This window comes from Neophocaena asiaeorientalis, unplaced genomic scaffold (genome assembly GCF_003031525.2).
Source record: "Neophocaena asiaeorientalis asiaeorientalis breed wild unplaced genomic scaffold, Neophocaena_asiaeorientalis_V1.1 scaffold593, whole genome shotgun sequence".
NCBI lineage: Eukaryota > Metazoa > Chordata > Mammalia > Artiodactyla > Phocoenidae > Neophocaena > Neophocaena asiaeorientalis.
The window spans coordinates 953,774-961,986 of NW_020174701.1; the positions used below are offsets into that span (position 1 = coordinate 953,774).

The window sequence follows — 8,213 nt, forward strand, 5'->3', positions numbered from 1 at the left end:
CCCAGAGCGCAGCTGAGCCCATAACCGTCGGCCCTTGGGCTCCCTTCCCGGGAAAACCAGGGAAGGAGCAGAGCAGCAGGCCTGCCACTTCCTAGCTGTGTGGCTGCTTCCCTGAGGCCCTCTGGGTCCCAGCTTCTATGCCCATGAGACGGGATCCCAGGGCTTGCCAGGGGATGATGTAGAATCACGCATAGCAGTGTCAGGCATGGGACTGGTACAGAGCAAACGTTAAGTTCCCTTCCTTGGCCCCTCAGGAAGGAAACTTGGAAGACACTACGCAGAGCAAAGCTCTATTGTTCCCCAAGAGGGTGGAGACGGTGGAATTCTAGTGATGCTGTGATGAAAACCAACAGTGAACCCCACCTGGAAAAGGTAAAAGGGGTGATAACTGTAGCTAATACTTACCAAGTACATCTGAGCGCCTACTGTGTGCCAGGCTTCCTACTAGGTGCTTTGGATCGTAAACCCTCCCAACAAAGCTACAGGATGCAATAAAAGCGGCTGAGATTCAGGGAGTTTAAGCATCGGACCCGAGTCCCAAAGCAGTAACTGAAGAAGAAAAATTCGAACCCGGCACCCTCTCATTTCCTGCGTGCCCTGCGTCTTGCCGGGGCTCCTGAGAGGCAATGCTGAAACACAGAAGCTCAGTATTTGGAGGAGAAGTAGTTTGGAAATCACCTCTGGGAAAGGAAATGACAGCCTGCTGTCAATTACACGAATGAGTTGCTGGCCTATGGCCAGCTGGTGTCAGATCCAAACTCCTCTTGGAGCCCACGAGCCCCTGCCTTTTCTGGGTCCCTGGGACCTCTCTGATCTCATCTCCTCCCACGCCACCTCTGCTTGCCCCCTTGCTGCTTTTGCCAGTCACACCCCTGCCTCAGGGCCTTTGCACTTGCTACTCCCAGAGTTTGGAGTACTCTATCCACATACCTGGGCGTGGTCCCCCTTCACCTCATCCAGGTCTCTGCTCCAAAGGTACGACCTCAGGGAGTTCTTCCCTAACCATTCTATGTATCATTATACCCACCCCATTCTGTCCCATTATCCTGCCTTTTTTTCCTCTTTTGCCAAATAGCACTTGGTACTAGCTGACATTACATTTATTTATATTTATTTTCTGTCTTTCCCACTACAATGCCAGCCCTCGGAGGGCAGGGGCTTCATCTACGGTGTACAGCGCTGTATCCCTGGGGCCTGGAACAGGGCCAGCACACAGCAAGTGCTCAGTACAGAGTCACAGTCATAAAAGAGACTTGATTAGCAGGACAGAGGGCAGGGCACCGGGCTGAGAGCCTTGTGACTTAAAAATCACGCTGAAGGAGAATCTACTTAAGGTCTCATTTTTGTTTTTAATCAAAGCTTCATTGGTCTCGACGGATGGACACATCCTTGCCCACTGATTCCAGAATCTTCAGCAGGTCTTTCCTAATAAGGGAAATGTTGCTTCACGGCTGAGCATGACCCCACCTTACAGGCATTGCCCCGGAAAGGGTAGTGGCCATAATATCTTCACAGGACACACGCAAGGCATCTATTGCCCAAGACCCAGAGGCCCGGCTACGTCCCAGGTGTGCAACCGTGCAGGGCCCGTGCTCAGAAGGGCTGCATGCTGTGTGTAATGCTCTGTCGTCACCATCTTGAAATTCTTAACGTTTAAACAAAGGGCCCACGTTTTCACTTGCAGTGGGCACCGTAAATGGCAGCCAGTCCTGCCCAAAGAATTGACCAACGGTGGAGCCTTAGGCTTTCCAGATGTTGGTTATTTGTGGACAGAGGTTCCTTGCGGGTCTGCTCATCCACAGCTCCCAGAGCGCCATCTGCATCGCCAGATGAATTCGCTGGGCACCTGTTGTGTGCCGGGCACTGTGTTAGATGCCAGAGGAGCAGAACGAAGGAGATATGGCACCTGCCCCTGGAGCTGCCAATCAAGATGAGAGACTGGCAGGTGAAGGGAGAGGTTACAGGGCTCTCATGGGGGTAGGTTGGGCACAGAAGGAAGAGCATCGTCGGCCTGCGTGGGTCCAGGTGCTATTCGGCCCCAGGCAATCTGGCCCCCAAGCCCACACTGTCACCACCCCCACTAAAGCCTCTGCAGAGGCACCAGGGGGGAGGGAAGGAGGGGGACAAAGCAACATGGCTGGTCCTGGAACCACGAATTCTGGACCTGCCTGGGGCCCCGGTGCCCAGGAGGAGCCGGAGCCAAGGATGCTGACAGAGGATGCTGACAGGCTCAGGGGCACGGGCTTCGTCAGCTCCGTTTGATGGCTGTTTGGTGGGTGAAGGGAGGGAGCCCTGCAGGGGGTTAGACAGAGGGCTCTGTGTGATGACCTCTTGTCCGAGAGGGCTTCGCTGCAGCTACCGCAGCCCCTGGAGGAAAGCAAGGGGAACTCCCAGGAGGGAGAGAAATTCCTTTCAAAACATCTTCTCTGCTCCCCACGCCCGAATCCCCTCCTTTACTGGGCCTTGACCGTGAATCTCCTTCCATCCTTACAAGCAGCCGGCGTGTTTGTTATTAACCCCACGTGTCGGAGAAGGAAACAGAAGCATGAGAGCGGGAGTGGTGGGCTCCAGATCACACGGTGACAGAGCCGCAGGAAGAGAGCATCTGGGGGCCCGAGGGCATGGGCGCCCCAGCAGGGGGAGAGGCTCAGGCCAGCCGCCGGCTGGCGACTGTTTGCCACGGGGGATCCCCCACGTGGGTCCTTGGAGGGGGTGGCCGGCGCCCTGAGCCCCCGGGAGGAGCCGCCGAGGGGCGGGGGCGCTGCAGGAAAAGAGCCTCCAGCTACCGGGGCGCTCAGCATCTGCGCACTTGGGGGTCACGGCGCCCGCCCCGGCGCCCCGCCGGCAGCGCTTCCGCCTCTTCCGGGCTGTGCCGAGCGGATGCGCCGCCTGCGTGTGAACAGGGCTTGTTTTCCCTTCACGCCCTCGGGCTCCGTTTTTATGAAGAACTTCCTTCTGTTGGCGCCTTGGGAATATTCATTCCTGGCTTGCGCAGCGCGCGGGTGACAGTTGGGCTGGGAAATGTATCCGCGGCTTAATTAGGGCATCAGCAGACCGCGCCAAGAACCCGCCCCCGGACTCCAGGGACCCCAGAGCCTGTCCCCCGCTGCGGGAGGGAGCGTCACTGCTCCCGCCGTTGTGCGCACCATGATCGCTTCTGCTGCGCCTTCACTCACCCACCCGAGGGAGAGTCCTTCCCCGCCAGTGGGCGTCCTAAGGCCTCCTGCCGACCTGCCCCTCAGACAGCCCTGGGCAGATGGACCGTGATGGACCACCTGCTCTCCGTTTCCTACATCCTCACCAGGGCATCCTCAGGAGGATGGGATCGCATGTAGGTTTCACCCTGATTTTGAGGAAGCTGAAAGTGACATTAACAGGAAGGCTGGCAAAGCTGGGTATACACATCATCGGCCTGCATGGTTCAGGGCAGGGTGAGGGGGGACCTCACACCCCCAAAGCCCAGAAGAATACTGCAGAAGAAGGCCAATTGGATTGACAGTAAATGTCAAGCCAAAAAATAAATATTGAAAATTTGACTGCATATTAAATTAGAATCCTGCTATAAAAAAAAAAATCTGGAAAAATATTTGCAACACATATGGCCAAGGGCGAGTTTCCTTAAATGTTAAAGCACTACTCCAGTAGGATGAAATCAACAAGCCCAAAGAAAACGAGCAAATAGCAACAGGCCACTCTCTCAGAAAGGAAGCATAAACGGCTGCTAAAGAAATGAGATGTGCAGCCTTACTCATAATGGCAGAAACAAACGTGGAGGGGGGAAATGACATGGTGGTGTGAATTGATAGAGAAACATCAAGACGTGTAGTCTCCTGGGAGAAAAGGACTGCAGGGAGGCGCTGTGAGGGGTTCCCACTGGATGGAAGGCCAGGACTGCATTCTGACTTCAGTGGATGGTGGGTCACTCACTCCTGGTGAGTTCAATGGGCTGTGCAGGGGTGAAGCCTGGGGTGAGTCTTCAGCCAGACTCTGTGCAAATCTCTGCTCCATCACCTCTCAGCTGCATGACTGCAGGCAGCTTACTTCTATTCTCCGAGCCTCAGTTTTCTCATCTGTAAAGTGAGGTCAGGATGTGCTTCCAGGGAAGATTAAGATGCAGTTAGCAGAAGGGAAGAGTCCAGGAATAAGGCTGAAGCTGAGAGAGGGAGACCTGGGAGGAGAAACAGAGGGGGCAGGCCTGGGACTGCCGAGGGGATGGGGTGAAGGTGGAGTTGGCCTTGGAGGTCCCACTTTCAAGGTTATCTGGCGGTGAAGGAAAGGGGAGAGCTTGAAAGAGGGATAGGATACAGAGGCGAAAATGGTCAGGTTGGGGAAGATGAACTACCCGCAAGCTGTGAAAATGACTTCAGGCTCCCAGGACCCCTGCTCTCCCAGCAGCATCTGAAAGCCAGGCCTACAGCTAATACTTACAAATGAGCACATTTTTTTCCCACCTATATTTTATTCTTTTAAAGAAAAAGATAAACAATTCAATAGAAAAAAGTGAGCAAGAGATTAGAACAGGCCCGTCATATAAGACTATGTGTAAATGGCCAATAAATCCATTAGAAATAAGAAAAGTGCAAATCACTACCAGCAGATACTGCGAATGCGCATATTTTATATGCCCCAATCCAGCAGAAGTCCTGGTTACGCTTGCAGGGCTGAGGCACACACGGGGCCCATAGGAGGTTGGGCCAAAACCCAGCCCCCCGGGCGTTGTTGGAGATGATGACATTTAACCCAGAGCTGCAAGGACAGCAAAGCCAGAGGAGCAGTCTGAAGCTCATGTGAAGAAGGAAGTGAAAACTCTGGCCTAAGGGGAGCCGGGCTCCATGGCCAAACAGCAAGGCTGACAGGAAAACAGATCCCGGGACTACAGCGGGGAGCGAGCCTGAAGCGCGCGCTCTGGAGCGGTGATGGACACGCTCAACAAACACTAGTCAAGTACATCCCTGGAAGGAGGCTGTGAGACTTGTGAAGACAAGTTGTTCAAGCCTGTGCCCATAAGTACAGTGAGGACACAAAGACACGGCGGCCGTGAGGCCAAGAGCTGCTGGAGATGTCGCCGCGGGTCGGGCCCAGTGGCCCTGCCCTTGCAGCTCTTGAGGCAGGCATTGTGCCCCCCCACCCCCCGAAAAGTGTAATCGGAACGGGCAGAAGATGTCTTGCTAGGGCCGCGCAGCGGAGCCCAGGCTGTCCGGATTCACATGGTTGCTTTCCTTGATGCCGTGGGCTCCTTCCACAGAGCAGGAAACCCTACTCACCTTGGCTAGAGAAAGGGAAAGGTTGTTAGGGCTCCAGGGCTCACAGATTCCAGGGGCTGTAGGAGTGTGGCGGGACACCGCCCTAGCGTCCCCGCCGTTGTCAGGCCTCGGTTCCCCAGCTCCCGGGGCCTCCCGAGCAGACTTGGACAGACCAACAGACATATCTGATTGGCTACAGGTCAGCCAATGGGAGGCCCCCTCTCAACGCCTACTCCAATCAGCTCCAGGCTGGGCTTGCGGAGGGCAAGCCTGGTTGGGGAGAGGAAATGGCACAAGGCAAGCAAATTAACTGACGTCTGGGTCGTCCTGAGCGACGTGTGAGACGGAGGAGTGCCTGGCAGTGGGGTCAGCCGGCCTGAGCTCCATCCTGGCCCTGACGGGCTGTGAGCGCAGTGCATTCTCTCTCCGAGCCTCAGTTTCCTAGATTGCAAAATGGTAGTAATAATGCGTTCGTCACAGGATTGTTGTGAAGGGAAAATGACATCATAAACAGGAGAGTGTTTTGTAAACCGCAAAGCTAGAGGCCAGTCGTTTTATTTCACACCAAAGGGAGTGAATGTTTGGGGGTTTTATTGTATTTTACAATGAACCTTGGTCCACCCCCAGCCGACGCTGGACACAGGTCAGACATTAGAGCTATATTCTCAGCCTATGAGAGAAAATGCATACAAGGTTTCCTCCAGAATGCACTGGGCTGCACAATCTTAGCTCTGGTGGCACCTCTGCCTCCAGGGAAGCTGATTAGGCCCTCCGGGTCTCAGTTTCCTCATCTGCAAAGTAGAATCCTTGCCCCGTTCACACATTGCTGGAGGATGAACTTACTCTTTTCCTCTTCCCTCTCTTCCTGCCTGGGGTTCCTTGGTTGGTAGCAGCCCTTGGGAAGGACAGGAACCCTTGGAAACATTTCCGCATCCTCACCAAACTCTCCCTCTTCCAAAATCCTCTGACACTCTGGCCATCTGCCCGCACCGCCCAATGCCAGACAAGGGTGCATTCTGCATTCCAGTTTTAATGTTTCAAGTGCATCGGTAACACTTTCACAACTGGATTATAAGCCTGAGAGGTTGTCTTTAACCTCTTTTGTGGAAATCACAACTGTTGTCTGCGTGACCAGAACGGGCACCCAGCAAAAGTTTGTTAGAGGAACCGGAACAGAACAGCTGGGCTTCCGGACTCAGGGCTCCTTCCCGTCCTGCTTGCAGCCTCCTGATACCACACGGTCCTCAGCAGCCCCACAGCTTCACTTTCCCAGACCCCAGATCCTGGGACCCGGCGAGGAGGGGCTGCCGCTCCCGAGCTCTCACCCAGCCCTGCGGGCCCGGGTGTCATCTCCTGCAACAACTGACAACGACGCCTCTACCGCGCTGGTGTCACTTTTAACACTGAACATTCGCACCCTCGGCTGACTGCGCAAGGAGGCCCCAGCAGAGCCGCGTGCAGCCGCACCCCACGTGTGGAGCTGCTAAGCCGGCAGTTGTTCAGCAGGTTCTCTCCGCCCCACATCCAAACGTGTTACTTCTGGAACGGAGCTGCACGAGCACCGAGAAGCAACAGCGGGACGTGCCTGTCCCGCGCTGGCCTGGGGAGGCGATGGCAGGCAAAGATGTGGGGCCTGGGCCACTGCCCCCTGCACACAGCTCCCCAGAAGTAAGAGGGCGAAGAGAAAAAGGAAAGGGAAAGCGCGTCACCACAGCGCTTTAAATGTTTTATTAGAGCTGCATGTTTACCACGTTTTCAAAGAATATTTCATGACGTAATGGTTAGCGACAAAAGCGGCAGGCAGAAGCCTATGCACAAAGTGACAGCAACTCTGTAATGTGCGGGGTAGACATCACCACGGCTCACCTCTATACCCCTGCCCTCAACTGCCAGGCGCGCTGAAGGATCTCACTTCCTCACCCGCGGAGCTCAGGCATGGCCACGTGACTTGCTTTGGCCAATGACGTGTGAGAGAAGTCAAAGCGTCACTTCCTGGTGGCAGCCTTTAATTGCTGGCTCCTGGCTCCCCAGCTCACAGTCCTGCAGCTTCACGCGCCCTGGGCCAGTGGATGGTGTGCAGGGGCCAGGAGGCCGCAGGAGCCACCGTAGGGGGGAGCGGCACCCCTGAGAGTCACCCCGACTCCAGCGGTGTGGGTATGAGCAGAAATAAACCTTTGTGCTGTTAAACCACTGAGATTTTTGTAGGGTTTCCCCAGCAGCATGAACTGTCCTATATTGACTGATATAATAACTAGATGAAGGGAGTTCCCTGGTGGCCTAGTGGTTAGGATTCTGGACTTGTACTGCTGTGGTCCAGGTTCAATCCCTGGTCAGGGAACTGAGGTACCCACAAGCTGTGGAGCCAAAGAAAGATAAAAAAAAAAGCAAAAAAATGTCATCAGAAAACATTGCAGTCATGGGTGACTTTTGTTTTTGAACTTTTCTAAAATTTCCAGATTTTGTATGGTCAACACATACTACTTTTTTTCTTTCATTTTTGTTGAGATATAATTGACGTATAGCATATGTTTAAGGTGTTCTTTTGTGATTTTAAAACGACGTTGTTAGTTTTATCCATCACTAGCTTTTTAAAGTAAATAAATGTGTCCTTGGAACTGTGCTAGAGGCTTCAGCTATGTCATTTCATTTCATCCTCAGAAAACCCTAAAAGGATTTTCTTGTTTTAAAAAGGAGAAGTCTGAGCTTTAGAGAGATTAGGAGTCAGGTAGTCTATACTCATTATCCCATTTATCTCCTAAGAGGCTCCAAGTATTTTGTTCCAGTTTCAAAGATGAGGCTTAGAGTAAAGTGAGTTACCTAAGGCTAATCACTTGGGAACTGAGGGAACCAAAATTGAAACAACAATAACCAGGACGGCAGACGTCTTTACTGGATGCTTCCCTGTGCAGGGCCAGGTATGATCTCATTTTATCCTCTCAGTAACTCGGTGATGTAGGTACTAGCATTATC

General features: G+C 53.6%; 1 non-coding gene across 1 annotated transcript; it reads left to right on the forward strand.

Annotated features, from left to right (window-relative positions):
- Positions 1-7,509: 7,509 nt before the first annotated feature.
- Positions 7,510-7,581, forward strand: TRNAT-UGU (transfer RNA threonine (anticodon UGU)). The gene has a single exon. It is a non-coding gene; the product is annotated as a tRNA-Thr (tRNA).
- The last annotated feature ends 632 nt before the right edge of the window (positions 7,582-8,213 follow it).